Raw genomic sequence first — 18,405 nt, forward strand, 5'->3', positions numbered from 1 at the left:
CCGATATAAATATATTTCAGTATTTTGACATCCGGCTCATCTACACCCTGATTCCGTATTGCCTCCATGACTGCTGAGGTTTCGACTGAATCAAATGTTTTCTCGTACTCAATGAAAGCTATCTATAAGATTCGTTATATTCCGCACATTTTTCTATCACCTGAGTGATAGTGTGAATAGGGCCTGTTGTTGAGTAGCCTCTACGGAATGTTGCCGGGTCCTTTGGTAGACAGAAGCCTAGGGTGTTCCTGATTCTATTTGCGATTACCTTAGTAAATACACAAAACGCAACTGACAGTAAGCTGACCGGTGGTTAATTTTTCAGGTCTTTGGCGTCCCCGTTCTTATGCATTAGGATTATGTTAGCATTCTTCCAAGATTCCGATACGCTCGAGCTCATGAGGCATTGCGTATACAGAGTAACAGTTTTTCTAGAACAATCTACCCACCGTGCATCAACAAATCTGCTGTTACCTGATCCTTCCTAGCTGCCTTCGCCCTTTGCATAGATCCCAAGGCTTTCTGTACTTCTTCCAGCGTTACTTGTGGGATTTGAGGTTCCTCTAGGCTATTTTCTCTTCTATTATCATCGTGGGTGCCACGGGTACTGTATAAATCTCTATAGAGCTCTGGAGACTGAGGCCGGGGTTCGATTGTTGTATTCATATAGCAGGTCGTGGCTAAATACTGCACCAGGGTGGCCAATCCTGCTCTGGCGAGGGATTGCGTTACTGGTTCTGGTCATCGGGATCAGGCCGCACTCCAGGCCTGCTTATGCGATTTTATCAACACGCGGATTTTTTAAATCCGGTGGAAAATTGCGTGGCACCGGGATTCGAACCATGGTCCTCTTGCACGCGAGGCGGATGCTCTACCTCTACGCCACCACTGCACCGAGGATCTCTTCAAGCTGGGGCTGCACAACACTGCTGAAGAGATTGCCGAAGCCCAAGAACGCGCCTGAGCACCACAGCGGCAGGTAAACGCATCCCCGAACAGCTGGGTTACCACACGCCGGGATTCCCGATGGTTAATTACCCGATGCCTAGGCGCATTCGAGACAAGTTCAAAGTTGCCCCTGTGCCCCGAAACGTCTATCCCGTCCACATTGAGGGCAGACGCAAGGGCAGAGCAGCAGCCATCCTCAAACTGATCAAGCAACGAGACATTAGAGCAAGCTTCGTCGCCGCCGCGGAGTACAGCGATGGGAAGAACTTTGCCGTCGTTGTGGTCGACTTCAGCGGCAAGATATCCAATAGCGCCTCCATTCGCACTTGAGGCCCTGGAGTCGCCGAGCAAGCAGCCATCGCCCTCGCCCTGCTAGACGGTTGTGGGTCTGAGATATATAGCGATTCCAAAAGAGCAGTTAAGGCTTTTCAGAAAGGTTGCATCTCCAAGCAAGCTGCTCGTTTTCTTAGCAGCTCGAGTCCATATGCTCTCAAGCATCATTCAATCCACTGGATTCCCGCTCAAGTAAGGTCGGTCGAGGGTGCTCCCCGAGCCTCAATGAGTGTGCTCACGAGGCTGCGCGTGACCTCACTGACCGCGCTTCCTCTGCAAGAAGGGCCGACTCGCCTCCTCTCTACGGCCACAGGGACACTCCCGCTACTCACAACGAGATTATTAAATTCTTCTACATGTCTAGAAGGATCCTTTCCCCTCACCCCAAGTTGAATGGGGTGCAAGCCGTTTCGCTTAGATATCTGCAGACCAGCATATATCCGTGTCGGTCCGTTCTCCCCGAGGCTTACCCGGACGTGTATCACGACGACGCCTGCCCGTCCTGCGGGCAGACCACCACTCTAGCGCACATGCTCTGGGAGTGCGGGTCGATATACCCCAAGTTCATCAAGGAGGAGTGGGACTCGCTTCTGCGTAGTTCCGCTCTAGAAAAGCAAATCCTGGCTGTCCGGTTTGCCTGGTCCCGACGTTATACTAGCCGGGTGCGCGACGAGGTCGCGCCCTCACCGGACCTGCAATAAAGTTTCTTCACTCAGTCACTCACTCACTCACTCAACCAGGCACTGAAATAAAATTCTGCCTACCGCAAAAAGCCGATCACCTAGAAAATAAATACTAACCACCTGTCTAAACTAGTTAAGTCGCAAATGAGCCCTGCCAATCTATAGCACCAGGCCGGAATAGACCCGGCCATTAGGTCACTGACCTGCTCTTTCGCGAGCACTTCACCTGACTAGGCTAGATCTTAAAACTAGCCTAAACCTAAAATCTCAAAATATTAAAGGAAAGAACTCACCTATCTGTCGTAGTGATGGCGCTCTCGCAGTCGTCCGTACGTCCGGCCACCACGCGTAAGGGTGGTCGATATGCACGGCCACTCTTGGACGTGCATCGACGCGGTGGCTGCCTCCAGTGACATCTTATCGACCATGCCGTGCACTTCAACCACGCCTTTATGTTCGTCTGCGCAGCGCAAGCCACAAAAGCGATTTCGCATAGACGAAGATTTATGTTTGCTCAAAGTTGCAACTTGCAAGTCCTGATCCGTTTGAACACCCCGCAGCGTGGGATGATGTGGTGCGCCCTCGACAGTATATTGGCGTCACAAAGGATTGAATTGGATACGGAAAGCAAGGTCGCTGGCTATCACGTGGCGTTGCCCAAGATGGCGCTTTATTTTCTCTTGGATAAAATGGATTACAAGCGCACGTCTAGATACTTCAAGGACAAATAAGTTTCGAATATTCGTTTTACTTTGTAGAAGGGATGAATGGGTGCTTTTGCCTCATTACCCTGAATTCGGCCGCAGGGCGCTGCAACTACGAAAGCATAACTAAAACGTGAAAATCACTCGCCAATCTGCTGCGGCTTCGCGAGCAACTCGGAGCGGAGGGCACCGTAAGGACGCTTTCAAACACTCTGCTATTCTTCGGCACTAGCGTCACCTGACAGTTCGGTGGTGTGTCTGACTTCATCCCAACAAGTGCCGCGTCTTCTATGATGATCTCGTTGCATTCGCTTATTATTGTTTGAAATGTTGGACACCTTTCTTGTATTCTACGGGCCGCTTGTTGGCTAATCCACCACTGTGGGTATGTGCCATAGTTTGGGAATCATCGTCAAAGTTGGTTCCATGTTTGCTAGAAATGAAGAAGCGCACGAGCCGCCAAGGGCGCGGCAGCCGATGGCCAGACGGGACGCAGTGCTGCTGCTGCTGCTGCTGCTGAGTGCGGCCACCAGCGTTGTCAGCAGCGACGTCCTTCGCCAGAATGTCTCCCTCAATGTGGACCTCTTGGGTGTGCGGCTGTTCAGGCCGCTGGCTGCGCTTCCCGATGCGGCCGACGCCCGTCGACGCAAGCTCGTCGTGGTGCGCCGCAGGAGGCGCAAGAATGAGGACGACAAAAGGTACGCTTGTTTGTGCGTTGGTATGTGGTGGCTCGCTGGTATGACCCACGTTTCCAGGCGGCAGCTATATAAGGGCTCACATACAGGAGTCCATAATGTATTATGGTGACAACAATTGCCTGCCATTCCACCTTTCGTACATGCACCACTTTCATTTTTACTCTTTTTACTTCAAGAGCATCAGAAGAAAAGAGGGAATGGAGCAAGAGCAGTACGAAAAACTAGAGCAATTTTTACGCTGGAAGTTGAGATAATTTAAGCATAGGTTAATAACGTTCACATAGATTTAGCATTGCGTCACATAAGCCGCATGCCCAGTGCGTAAGCGACGCTGTATTTCTTGCGTGTGCATTCCACTGGTTCTCTTCTTGTATTTGCTTTTCAATTGTGTCACGATACTTTGGCAACAACATATTAGCTTTAATTCTGCATTATCCGAAATCAGTTCTTGCGGATACAGCATAGAACTAGATTGATTCGTTTTATTTTGCGAAGACTAGACAACGTGGACGTTTAAGACAATAAATGTGGTTTTATTGGCAAAAGAACAGAGGAAAATTACAGTGATGGTGCACGCGCACCGCCCTGAACGCGGCTACGACACCGAGCTCCTGCTTGCGCAACATGCGACACAAGGTTGCCAGAATACGTGAAGGCTCGCAACTTGTACTTGAGGAACTTGTAACTTCGGAAAACATAGCGGCTGTAGTTGCTACCCGCTGCGAATTGAATTTGGCATTGTTGCTGTGAAATTCACTTCGTTTGTGGCAAATGACTGTATAAACGGCGTTTGCTTAAGTTCAGGCTGCTTCGACGACACAGTTTTCGAGATCGCTTCTCTTTTCGAACGAGTCAAAGCTTAACGAGAGAAAGGATAGATTGAAAAAGGGATGTTATGACCGCCCACTTTGGAAATGCGCGGTGGATTACGCCACTGAGCTCTATCGCCTAATGTCCTACCTATGTTGAAAAAGAAAAAAAAAGGAAAAGTGAACAAGATGAATACCCACAATCAATGTTTTGGAACCCCTATTGTGAGGCTTGTTTTCGTACGCCATGTTGTTTCCTTTTTATTGCAACACTCTTCCAATCGCCTCTTACTAATCTATATTGCGAGCATGTTTACTTTCCCCTTGCTCTCGATGAACCCGAGGGCTTCAAGGAGGCCAGTGGTGCCTAAATCGACCGCTCGGTAGATATCTTCACATCTTAATAAAATAGGCTCTATCTTCTCCCTTGTTTTATAGCAGCAAGCACGTGCTTCTTCTTCATTCTTATATCTTGCTTTAAAAGTGCGCGTTCTAAGGCATCCTGATCTCGCTTCGAAAAGTAATGAGCTTCCCTTTGAATTATTGTATATTGTTTTTTTCCTGATTTCGTTAGTTTCCTTTGCCTTAGCTACCCACAAGAGGTTTCTTTTCTATTGCCGCCACCAAGTACATTACCTCTGCCTTTCTGAATTTCTGCTTCACGTTCTTTTTCCCATGTTTCTTCCCTTAAAGGACGCATACTTGCTGGTATGCCTCCTAGTTTATTTCCTCCACTGTGAATCAACGTTTTACTTTCCAAATACCTAAAAACTATCCCCGCCCATTTATTTTCTTCCATATTCCTCAGTCGTTCATCATAATCAATTTTACTTCGAAACTTTTCCAGTCCATATCATCCTGCCAAGCTTCATTTGTAGTATTCCCGTGAGCGCCCAAAGCAAGGCGTCCCACTGACCTTTGATGGCCATCGAGTCCTGATCGTGCCCCTGATTTCAAACAAACAACCGCAGTTCCAAATGTAAGTCCTGGGACCATTACGCCTTTCGACATACCCCGGAGCACCTCGAACCAATCGTATCCCCATAGCGCTCTGTGTTCCACTATGGCCGCATTTCTCTTCCCCTTTGTTGTAGTTGTCTTTTCCAGTGCTTTCATATACCTATTGCCTTCGTTTATCCACATACAAAGGTATTTATATTATGTTAGCCAAAGTATTTCTTTGCTCTTCACAGTGTCGGTCCCCTGTTTTCATTCAATACCATAACACCTGATTCTCTAACGCAAAATTTCAGACCTAAATTCCTGTCTTCCTGTCCACAGATATTAGCCAGACGTTGCAAATCACTTTTCTTGCTAGCTAGCCACACAGTGTCGTCCGCATAAAATAAACCTGGAATCTCCTGCTCCACTGCTGTACCCGCCTGCTTGTAGAGAGATTAAACCCGATATTACTTCCTTCTAGCACCCTCACTATCCTCACCATGTACAGCATAAAGAGCAGTGGGCATAAAGGGCACCCCTGGCTCAGTGCCTTGCTGGTATCAACTTTCTTCTCGCTCCTCATTTCTTTCCATTCAAGGTAAACGGTATTTTGTAGGTAAATATTTCTCTGAAAAGATATGTGCAATCGTCGCCCAAGCCTTCCCATACAGAATATCCCACAATATCTTGCAGTCTACGTCCATGTACGCTCATCTAAGGTCTAAAAAGTCCACATATACCGGTCTCCTTTCTACTCTGCATACTTCAATAGACCGAGTAAGGACAAATAAGTTATCATCCAAACGCCTACCCATTGTTAAACCATTCTGAAGTTCTTCCAACATGCCATTATTATCTGCCCATACTTGCGGCTTTACTTTGATTGGCTGCATTGCTAACCTGTATATTACCAATGTAATAGTCAACGGTATATGTCGCCACTTAAAAGTGACGGTAAAGAACGCAGTTTCAATACTGTTAATGACGAAACTAACATTTATTTTGTGAACCTGTGCCCACAAAAATAGGCTGCACTTAACGCACAACGATGGCGGCGAACACAGTCGGCGATCGTCGAAACCTGATGTGCGGCTCAAGCGCGTCGGCCTTTATGCATCAGCCATCGAACGTTTCACAGTAATCGCTGCTTTCTGCGTGTCTTCCAGAAAGTTCTACACCATTCGCGTCGCGCATACATGCAATCAATTTACAGAAAGTTCGGTGACAACAAACAGGGGATGGAACTATCGATAACATTCTAGAAACTTCGATGCACGCATGAGCGTCCCGCACTGAGCGATAACATTTGTTAGACGGTGAAAAAGCGCTCATCGGAAAAAAATAAATAATATCCACGTGTCAATGCCCCCTCTCAGAAAGCAACGTCCCGATGCTACAAACATAACACGAGGGCAAAGCACAAAGGGACACTGATCAAAGAAACACAGTCCAAAAAAGGAAGTCCAAACACAAAGTGCCAAAGTTCATCAGTGCTGGCAGGATGGCTTAAGTCGCACAACATGGAATATTTCAGGTCGTGAGCGGCGCCGCTGTGATAGCGAAATGGCGTCTGGTACGACCTTATAGTCGAGTGCGCCAATGCGTTGGAAGATCTTGCAGGGTCCGAAATAGCTGCGTAAAAGCTTCTCGCTAAGTCCTCGTCGGTGTATTGGGGCCTAAAGCCAAACACGGTCGCCTGCCTCGTACTCGACGTAGCGTCGTCGAAGGTTGTTGTGCCGACTGTCGGACCTCTGCTGGTTCTTGATCAGTAGGCAGGCGAGCTGTCGGTCTTCGGTGCGCTGGAGATAATTGGCCACGTCAAAATTCTCTTCGTCGGAGACGTGCGGCAGCATGCCGTCGGGAATCGTTGTCGCGTTCCTGCCCGTAACCAGCTTGAATGGCGTCATCTGTGCTGTTTCTTGCAGCGGCGTGTTGTAAGCGAAGGTTGCGTATGGCAGGACGGCATCCCAAGTCTTGTGTACGACGTTGACGTACATTGCTAGCATATCGACGTGGATCTTATTCAGGCTTTCTGTAAGACCGCTGGTCTGCTGGTTCTAGGCCGTTGTCCTCCTGTGGCTTGTCTGGCTCTATTGTAGAATGGCTTGGGTGAGCGCCGCTGTAAAGGCCGTTCCTCTGTCGGTGATGAGAACTTCTGGGGCACCATGTCACAGCACGATATTCTTGGCGAAGAATTTTGCCACTTCGGTGGCGCTACCTTTCGGCAGAGCTTTCGTTTCAGTGAAGCGGTTGAGGTAGTTCGTCGCCACGACGATACACGTATTTCAATATGCTGATGTCGAAGAGGGTGCCAACAAGTCCATCCCGATCTACTGGAATGGTCGGCAAGGAGGCTCGATCGGCTGTAGTAATCACGCTGACCTTGTCGGTGGTGTCTTGCGTCGCTGACCATCTCGGCATGTCTTTACGTAACCGGCGACGTCGACGGTCAGGCGCGGCCAGTAATACTTTTCCTGTATCCTCGATAGCGTCCGGGAGAACCTGAGGCGCCCAGCGGTTGGATCGCCATGTAGGGCGTGCAGCACTTCTGGACGCAGCGCTGAGGGAACAAAAATGTAGTTGGCGCTGACTGGTGAGAAGTTATTTACGAGCAGCCAACGCGTGAAATGCTCTAACCAGAGCTACCACGGCGTGATTTCCCCATCCACCTTCTTAAGTAGGACATTTGTGTTCCACATCCGTCGCAAAGGTTTGTGAGTGGGGGCGCTGGCTAACACTACCAAAGTTAGTTCTAGTAGCAACACATAAATACCCAAAATGGATGGGGAAACCGCGCCGCGGTAGCTCAATTGGTAAGACGATCGCACGCGTAATGCGAAGACGTGGGATCGTTCTCCAGCTGCGGTAATTTGTTTTTTCATCCACTTTCATTGCCATTAATTTATAATTTATTTAATTCAATTAGATAGCACAAGTATTTTCCCGTATGTTTGCCTTGCTGTTTTTGTTTGTTGCCTCCTCATGATATGATTACACCTTACGCGGCCACCCGGTTAACCCTGGTTGGAGTGGGCACGGCGCGGGCATCGTGAACATGCGTCTGAAACACCCATTTCTGTTTCTTGTGCAGGCCGTTCTTTTCATCAAAGGTGCTTCGACGTCAACTGAACCAAGTGTCAATGTTTCCGTGGTGGGAGTGATGGAGCAACACATAAACTAGCTCAACGTTTCCTTGACAATATCACCTCCGGACATGTTCATGCGCGACGGTGCTACTGACGTCGACAGATTTTCAGCGCCACCATCGGCAACGTTGCCTTGCGACAATGCTATACAAGAAGAAGCATCACGGATTTTCGCCAGTGGGCACGGCGCGGGCATCATGAACATGCGTCTGAAACACCCGTTTCTGTTTCTTGTGCAGGCCGTTCTTTTCGTCAAAGGCGCTTCGACGTCAACTGAACCACGTGTCAATGTTTCCGGGGTGGGAGTGATAGAGCAACACCTACAGTGGCTCAACGTTTCCTTGACAAGATCAACTCCTGACATGGTCATGCGCGACGGTGCTACTGACGTCGACAGATTTTCAGCGCCACCATCGGCAACGTTGCCTTGCGACAATGCTATAAAAGAAGAAGCATCACGGATCTTCGCCAGTGAGCACGGCGCGGGCATCGGGAGCATGCGTCTGAAACACCCGTTTCTGTTTCTTGTGCAGGTGAGAAACGATCGCCCCGTTCACTGTTATAGAAGTAACAATGTATGTCAGCTCCCTGTGCCGTGCCCACGGCGAGTGTTTTCACTGTTTGCCACCCCATACCACCACTGTAACGGGATGCTTCCATGCCTAGAAGCGTTGTCAGTGCCTTTGTGTGAATTACGGCTGGTGATATGCGGTGATGTCGAACGGAATCCGGGTCCCTTGAATGATCAACTTACGGAGATGCACAAATTAATGAAGGACATGTATGAACGTTCAATTCGCATTAAAGCTGCACAGATGACGATGTCAAGTGACATCTTAGAGCTTAAGAATCGGCAACAATCACTTAATAAAGACATTTCTACCATACTTACGCGCCTAGAATCTGTCGAATACCGGACATCTATATTGGAATATGTACAGTGCGAATTAGCAACAATGCGTAAACTAACTGAGCAGGTGGAAAGCGAGGCGCTTGGGCTACGCGCGCGTCTTGATGAAGCAGAAGATCGCTCTCGGAGGGACAATTTTGTATTTTTTGGAATCGTTGATGACGCTTCTGAAACGGCGCAGCAGAAAGAAGAAAATGTTTTCAGTTTAATTCGCCAATCTATCTAAATAACCTTATCTGCCGATAACATTGTGCGCGCGCATAGGATCGGGCGATTTTCTACCAACAAAGTTCGACCTATTATGGTAAAGTTTTCCACCTACAAAACAAAAGAAACGGTTTTTTTTAAGCGTCACATGCTCAAAGGAAGCAGACTGGTCATGCGGGAAGATTTTTCAGCCAACACTCGTCGTATTAGAGGGAAACTAGCTAATTATGCCAAAGAACTGAACGGCCCTTTCAAACTGCGCTAAAAAAAATTAATAGCTAATGACACATGCTTCGGCTATGATTGCAATACTGACGCAGTATATGAAATAGGATCATCCAGACAAGCAACCAATGCAGCCAACTTCTCGCCGCGGCACCTTCGTTCTGGTCGCGCACTTGCTTCCTCGGGAAGCTAGGAGAAAGCCAGGGATGATGGCGCTTCCGCTAACAATAGCAACCTGATTGTGCTCTCTACTAACGTTCGCAGCGTTTTGTCGAAGAAAGATGAAATTTGTGCATTTATTAACGGCTCTAACGCTCATATTGTCGCGTTAAACGAAACTTGGCTTTCTGATAAAATACCAAACGATGAGCTGTTTTGCTGTGAAAGAAAATACAAAATATTTCGCTGTGATAGGGCTCATCGATCCGGCGGTGGCGTTCTTCTTGCTGTAAATATTGAAGTTGAAAGCTACGCTGTTGATATAAAGTCTAGTTTGGAGGCCACATGGTGTTGCCTCAACCTGGCTTTTAAAAAAATTGTCATTGGTGTTTGCTACCACCCTCCTTCTGGGTGTTCCAATTTTCAAGACGACCTTCATGATTGCCTGAATCACGTAGACATTTTGTTTTCCGGAGCGCCAGTCATTCTACTAGGTGATTTCAATTTTCCTAACATTATGTGGTCAAATTTGTACTCATTTTCATCGCCTAGTTCAGCTGAAGCAGACCATTTCCTTCACATCTTCTCTGATCTCGGTTTGACACAGCTGGTTCAATTTCCTACACGTGTTACAAATAATACATCTTAAATTCATGCCCTTGTTTTGACATCAAGGCCGGAAATTTTATCTTGTGTGTCTAACACGCCTGGTATGTTGAAGGTAAGACCGTATCAGAGAATTAGGAATACCTCTTATACCGTAGTGGTTTAGTTTGCTTACTAACAAGTCATGATTGATTAAATCAAAGGCTTTCGAAAAGTCAATATAAATTCCGAGGACAAGGAGCTTGTCTTCAAAAGCATTTATGATGAGTTCTTTTTGCTTGAGCAGTGCCAACTCAGTGGATCTTTTTGGTCTGAACCGAACTGATCATTCGACAAAACGGGATGCTTATCTAAAAAAGTAGTTATTCTCGTGTGAATAATTTTTTCTATGCCCTTAGAAATTACAGTTAGAATAGAAATTGGCCTATAATTTGACAATTCAGAGGCATCGCCTCCTTTGTGTATCACGATAACTTTTGCAATCTGCATCTGCTTAGGAAATACTCCACTACTGAGACAAATGTTGAATATGTGGGTTAATATTGGGGCTAACAAATCAATTACATACTTTAGAGGTTTTATTTGAAAACCGTCACTATCTAAAGCCCTACTGTTTTTAAGATTTCTGAATACAGAAATTATATCATTTTCGGTTGTAGGGGACATAAACATCGACATCGAGACTCCTGGTGCTTGGTGAATTGACGTGTTTGTTGAATTATAGGAGAGCTTGCTGTATTTGTGATATTCACAAAGAAATCATTAAAAGCATCTGAGAGATCCTGCCCTGTCAGCACAGCACCATCGCGCATAATGCAGTTTGGACTACTGTTGTAGCGACGTCCAAGCAGTTTACCTAGTTGATGCCATCGATGCTGAGGGTTCATGCTAGAATTATGTGAGAACGAATAGCTGAAGTATTCGTACTTGGCTTGACGTAGTTCTTTGTTCAAGTTATTGCGATATTTCTTATATTGCGACAATTTCACAGCATCCTTGGATTTAATGAATTGCGCATATAGTTTCGTTCTTCTTTCTATTTTTTTCAATAAGGCATTCGTAATCCATGCTTTCTTCGATTTTCGTTTGCGACAGCATTTTAAAGGAAAGCAGTTTTGATATATTTGGTTTAACACAATCATTAGTGCATTGTACGCAACATCTGCGTCAGGTAGCGACAATATATGGGAAAAGTTGGCTGTACATATTTCATTACGAAAGGTGTCGAGGGATTTGGAATCAATGCAGCGATAATAAGACACCGGTGATTTAGAAGCATGTTAGGGGTTGGTATTAGCAATAAAGGAAAATACTGGAAAATGATCACTGATGTCAGTTATCAAAGTTCCGGAAGTTATATTGCTTTTATCTTTGTTAGTGATAATTAAATCTAAAGTAGTTGAAGTGGAACAAGTTACGCGCGTTGGTACAGTAATTACATTCACAAGAGCGTAAGAATCAAATAAAGAAGCAAATTCTGTCTGCTCTGGTGACGCGGTTCGCATATCAATATTCATATCACCGGAAAAGTATAGCACGTGCTCATTTATAGACACATAATCAAAAAGTGCTTCTAACGATTCTAACGAATTATGACCGCACAGCCAGTGTTACTATGATGAAGTCACTACTTAGCCTTTCAAAACTTGCAATTCGGCGTAAGATAGCCCGGCTCGCTCTTTTTCATAAAATTTACTACCACAACAATAATCTCCGCAATCAATTCATGAAATCCCCTCCTTTCATTTCATCTAGAATTGACCACCTCGAAAAAGTTGATGTTCCTCGTTGTAGAACTGTAACCTATTCACATGCATTTTTACCTAGAACCACCTCCGAGTGGAATCAGCTGCCACAAACAGCTACAGCTATCACGGATACAACACGCTTTAAGGATTTCTTGAATAACATGCTTAACATTGCTTAGTTATTTGTATTGAATTTGTTCTGTTCTTTTGCTTATTGTTGTTTTAGTTGATGTTCAAATTACTCTGCTTTATCTTGGATGCGACTGTTTCGGTTCATTTTTGTATTAGGCTTGATTGTTCATGCTATTTATTGTGATTGTACTAACTGTTTTTCCAATTTTCGTCTGTAATATGCCCCTCCCCTCTGTAATGTGCAAACTCTGAGGGTAAAATAAATAAATAAAGATAAATAAACCCCATTTCTTCTCGTTCTTAGATAACGAGGGTCTCGGATCCGGCAACATTGATGCCTTTAGGTGGCATGTGCGAGTTTATTGACCAGTTGCCTTCACCGAGAACGATCACGGCTCGTGACGCCTGCGGCAGAAAGGCTGTTCCACATCCGTCATAAATGTCTGTGAGTGGGGGCGCTGGCTAACACTCCCAAAGGGTATAGAGGGCGCCAGTTTAGACGTGAATGAACGTGCTTTACGGGGCTCCGTGGCAGTGACGAAATCATAAATTATTGTGCATGATTTAAGCTTGCTTCTGTTTTTTATTTGCTTATTTTTCGCCTTTAAATTGTAATTGCGTGTTTTTCTTTTTCTATCCTTTCTTGTCTCTCGTATTCCGAGTGCGCGGGATAGTTGGAGCGTCCTTTCGTGCCACGTGCTTCAACACGTGCAGCCGGGTGGGACGTTGAGTGTTTGCAGTCTTTAAATGGTAGCTTGGAAGTGGCAAGACGAATAGCTATTAGTGGTTTTACTGTGCGTGTTTTGGTAGGAAAGTGAGAGCTTGGCCGCGTGGTTTGAGCGCGTGTGAGAGTGTCTCCGCGGCATTGCTTTTGAAACAGAGGTGAGAGTTGCTTTGTGGCACTTTGACGATTTGGATCCTATGTGTATCGGTTTTTGCTAAAAGGCACGTGCTCTGAATTGATATAATATTTGCATCAGTAGTAGCATAATTATAGTATTATAGTATTTGCAAAAAAACCATGCAATACATGGCGAGAAAGACGGGAAAGCAGGCAGTGCGCGGGGGGTCCCTCAAGGCAGATGAGGAGATGGATGAGAATGGAGAGGTCATCGAATCAACCGGCACACAATGTGATGTCGATACTAGGCTGCAGAAAATGAAGGCTTTCTAGGAAGAGCTTCTCAAACAGGGGCAAGAGCAAAAAAATGGCTGTGGCTTAGCTAAGGTTAAGCCCAGGATGCGAAGCATACTAGCCTTTATTTTAGTTGTTGAACCACTGTTTAGCCTGGTGAACTCCTGTTGCTTGGCTATATTTGGTTCGGCTAGACGAAGAAACAACTCATGCATTACTCTGCTTCGCCTCCAAGAGTGGAACGCGACAGCGTTCCCGTCGACCCGCCAAGGGGTGTAAGACAATGGGCTACGGCGCAGCGACTACGCGCCCCGCATTGGACGCGGTGAGCGTCGAGCAACGCAGCGTTCGGCGCGGCAACGAAATGTGCGCCTGAGCAAGTGACGCACGCCTGAGCCTTAGAAACAGCTCGTTTCTAAGGCAACACCGCATTCACTAGAGGCGCTTTTGTACCGCTTTGAAGCATCGTACTCGTGGCTCAGTGGTAGCGTCTCCGTCTCACACTCCGGAGACCCTGGTTCGATTCCCACCCAGCCCATCTTGCAAGAGTTGAGCCAAAGCCACCTAGAAACAAGCGCAGCTGCTTGTATACCGCCGCGACGCCGCGAGCGACGGCGCGAGTTGGAGCCCCGTTTCTCCTCTGTCGTGACGTCACGGTGTCACATGGTCAGCCTTGAAGGCGACGCCGCGAGCGACGGCGCGAGTTGGAGCCCCCGTTTCTCCTCTGTCGTGACGTCACGGTGTCACGTGGTCAGCCTTGAAGGCGACGGCGCGAGTTGGAGCCCCGTTTCTCCTCTATCGTGACGTCACGGTGTCACGTGGTATTGAAGGCGACACCGCCGCGCCTGAGGAGCTGGGTTGAGCTCTATTAATACGCTTCGCATAAAAATGAGCTAAACAGGAAGCGTGATGCACGGAAGGTAGTTGAAAAGAGACTTGAGGCACCCGAGGAGAAGCTGAACAGGGCCGCCATTGTGCACGAGAATGCGCGTGACAATGGAACGCAGACCCCCGACGCGACAGGCGAAGGAGTGTCCGCAAAGTACGGGGGATGCATGCAGTGCGATGAAGGGCTAGCTGGAAAGAGCTGCACCTACCTTGAGGACGCCACGTGGAAAACGCAGGAGCCCAGGGGACAATGCCCTTGTCGAGTCCGAATCACGCGGGAAAGTACAAAGGGAGGAAGGGAGAGGTAGCCAGGAGAGAGTGAAAGGGTGATTATCACGGGCGACTAAATCCTGGCTAGCAGCTCAAAAGCGATTGTGGAGAGGGTGAAAGGCAACAAAAGAGTGGCGGTAGGGACAATTGCAGGGCGCACACTGGGTTCTGTCATGGAGCGAGCAAAAGAAAAGTTCGCGGAAAATGCCCACGTGCGCAACCTTGTCATGGTAGCAGGTGGGCTAAATGACGTCCTAAACAGGAAAGGGACTGGACTAGCCCAGCGCTTGGCTAAGCGGGTGGATAACTTGCGCGAGCTATTACCTCAGGTGCAGATCGCGGTGTGCATGGTGCCGGAGGTGCTTGTACGTGACAATCATGTACAAAGAGGTTTAGTGGCTGCTAATGAGGCCATATGGAACATGAGCCGAGAGAAAGACTTCGAGCTTGTTAAGTAAACAAGGAAGTGAGAAGGTGTGGTGGCTTTAAACAAGACGGGATCCACTTCAATTACAGGGTGGCACGAGAAGTGGGCTGGCGACTTGGTGGTCGCGCTGTTGCTTTTTGAGGGGGCCTACGGGCGCTCAGGAGGCCGAGTAGATAGTAATGAAGACGGTCCCCTAGAAGAGCATCACCGTCGATAACAAAAACGCAGGCAAGAAAGAAAGAGAGCTCGCCATTCAGTAGGCTACATAGCAGCTAAATAGAGCAGTTAAATAGAGAACAAGAGGGTTGTATGCGGTTACAGAAACACACCTTAGAGACTCAGAAGAGCTGCCAGTTATTGAGAATTATGTTTGGGAAGGGTGCGATGGAACTAAGTCGGAAAGAAAGGGAAGGGGAGTCGGAATGCTCATCCATCATGGAGCCTAATCATCATCATCATCAGCTTGGGTACGCTTACTATAGGGCAAAGGCCTCTCCCATACTTCTCCAACTACCCCGGTCATGTACTAATTGTGGCCATGATGTCCCTGCAAACTTCTTAATCTAACCTGCCCACCTAACTTTCTGCCGCCCCCTGCTACGCTTCCCTTCCCTCGTAATCCAGTCAGTAACCCTTAATGACCATCGTTTGTCTTCCCTCCTCATTACATGTCCTGCCCATGCCCATTTCTTTTTCATGATTTCAACTAAGATGTCATTAAATCGCGTTTGTTCCATCACCCAACCTGCTCTTTTCTTATCCCTTAACGTTAGACCTATATGTCTTTTTTCCATAGCTCGTTGCGTCGTCCTCAATTTAAGTGGAACGCTTTTCGTAAGCCTCCACGTTTCTGCCCCGTACGTGAGTACTGGTTAGACACAGCTGTTATACACTTTTCTCTTGAGGGATAATGGCAACCTGCTGTTCATGATCTGAGAATGCCTGCCAAACGCACCCCAGCCCATTCTTATTCTTCTGATTATTTCAGTCTCATGATCCGGATCTGCAGTCACTACCTGTCCTAAGTAGATGTATTCCCTTACCACTTCCAGTGCCTCGCTACCTATCGTAAACTCCTGTTCTCTTCCGAGACTGGTAAACATTACTTTCCTGCGGATTAATTTTAGCCCCACCCTTCTACTTTGCCTCTTCAGGTGAGTGAACATCCATTGCAGTTGGTCCCCTCAGTTACTACGCAAGGGCTATTACAGGAGTGAATGTAACATACATAAACAGAGAAGTGCTTTAGTGCGATTGAACAAGGCACTAAAAAAATAAAAAAAAATGAAGTAGCACTGCTGATATGAAACACATTAACAATATAAATACAGAGCGCATTTTGACTTATTATGTCACAATATTACTACAGAACATCAGGGTGTATCAGGGTACATAAGACAATGTATTGCTTCGAAGAATGCATTAAGTGATTTTATTTGGACAAATGAGTCAGGCAAATAGTTCCACTGCTGAATTGCCCTGGAAAAAAAACTATACCTGAAGCAGTCATTGTGCACTGTGGGAGGACGTATATACATACTGTGTCTGTGCCGTGATGTTTCCTGTGTCTTGATCTGGAAGTACTCGTCGTATCTTATTTTGGCATGGTTATGAATTACTAAGAACAGGAATTTAAGCCTTTCATACTCCGTACGTTTTTGCAGAGGTGGAAGCTTTGCAAGTTTACACAATTCAGTCGGAGAGTTAAAACGGCGGTATTTATTAAATATAAACCTAGAAGTAAGGCGCTGGACCTTCTCTAGTTTTAGACAGTTACTTTGGGTGTAGGGATCCCATACTATTTTTGCGTATTCAATTATAGGCCTTAGCAAGGTTTTGTAAGCTATAATTTTAATTTCAGGGGAGGCACAGTGCAGGTTACGTCTCAGCCCCCACAATACTTTGTTAGCTTTTGCACAAAGCTCATATACATGAAGATTCCAACGCAAGTCGGGTGTAAATATAAGACCTAGGTATTTATGTTGTTTAACTCGAGCAAGCTCATGACCGTTGATACTGTATGAGAAATTTAAGATATTCTTTTTTCTAGAGATGAACATAAAAACCGATTTACTTGGGTTAAGCTGCATTTGCCACCGATCACACCAGTCCTTAATTTTCTGTAAGTTAAGCTTAAGGTCGGCCTGATCACCTGGTGACTCTATTCTCTTGTACAATATGCAGTCGTCGGCAAACATTCTTATTTGGGTAGTGATGCCATTTGGCAGATCATTTATAAAAACTAAGAATAAAAGGGGCCCTAAGACACTACCCTGGGGTACCCCAGATACCACGGGAGATAAACTAGATTGCTGATGTCCCAATTGAACGTATTGTTCTCTATGTTCAAGGTAGGAAGGGAACCACAGCGTAAGGGAAGAATTTTTGAAAGTAACACTGATTTTAAGTAAAAGCTTTTTGTGGGACACCTTGTCGAAGGCCTTTGCAAAGTCTGAGAATACTATATCAGTTTGGCCGCGGGCATTAATTGTGCTAGAAAGGTCATGCACAAGCTCAATAAGCTTAGTGACGGTGGACAAACCTTTGCGAAAGCCATGTTGACCTGGAAAAAGTAATTTATGTTCATCTAAATAGGTGAGCAGATGCTTTGACACAATGTGTTCTAGCATTTTAGAACAGGTGCTCGTGAGCGATATCGGTCGGTAGTTGCTAGTGCCAGAGGTTGGGCCACCTTTATGTATGCGCACAATTTTTCCGCGCTTCCAGGAGGTGGGAAACGAGCCACTGGAAATGGATGATTGAAAAATTAGGGTTAAAAACTTGGATGTCCATTCGGCATATCTATAAAGGAATTCATTGGGGATTTCGTCAGGACCGGGACTTTTTTTTATATTAACGTGAAGTAAGAGTTAGAAAACGCCCTCTTCTGTAATCTTGATATCTTGAATAGGAAGTCTGTCTGCATAATCATTGATGGTAGGCAAAATACCGTCATCGATGGTAAAAACTGAGGAAAAGAAGGAGTTAAATGCCTCCGCTTGGTCCTGGCTACTTTTGTCTGTGGGCATGTTACACGACTTAGCCGTTGGATTCAAGTAACTCCAAAACTTATCTGGGGCTTCTTTGAGAAATCGTTTCAGTGTTCAGTTATAAAAGTTATCTTTAGACGTCTTCAGGTTATGCCGGAGCTTTTTACCTAAAAGATGAATGTCATGTTTCTGTTCGATACTAGGACGGAGGATGCAAGCCTTTCGCATACGTTTAAGTTTTCTTTTTGTGTGTATTATTTCCCGAGTTACCCAGGGGCTTCTTTTTCCTACACGTTTAGAACATTCAGGAATGAAATGTATGCAAAATGTTGTCATATCATGGAAAAATTTCCATAGTTCTTCAGTAGTACCAGATGATCTGCACAACTCCAAAAAAGAATATGACTGCTCCAGATGTTCCAGTATTGCCAGGTCATTGGCGGCT

Source organism: Dermacentor andersoni, chromosome 4 (assembly GCF_023375885.2).
Source record: "Dermacentor andersoni chromosome 4, qqDerAnde1_hic_scaffold, whole genome shotgun sequence".
NCBI lineage: Eukaryota > Metazoa > Arthropoda > Arachnida > Ixodida > Ixodidae > Dermacentor > Dermacentor andersoni.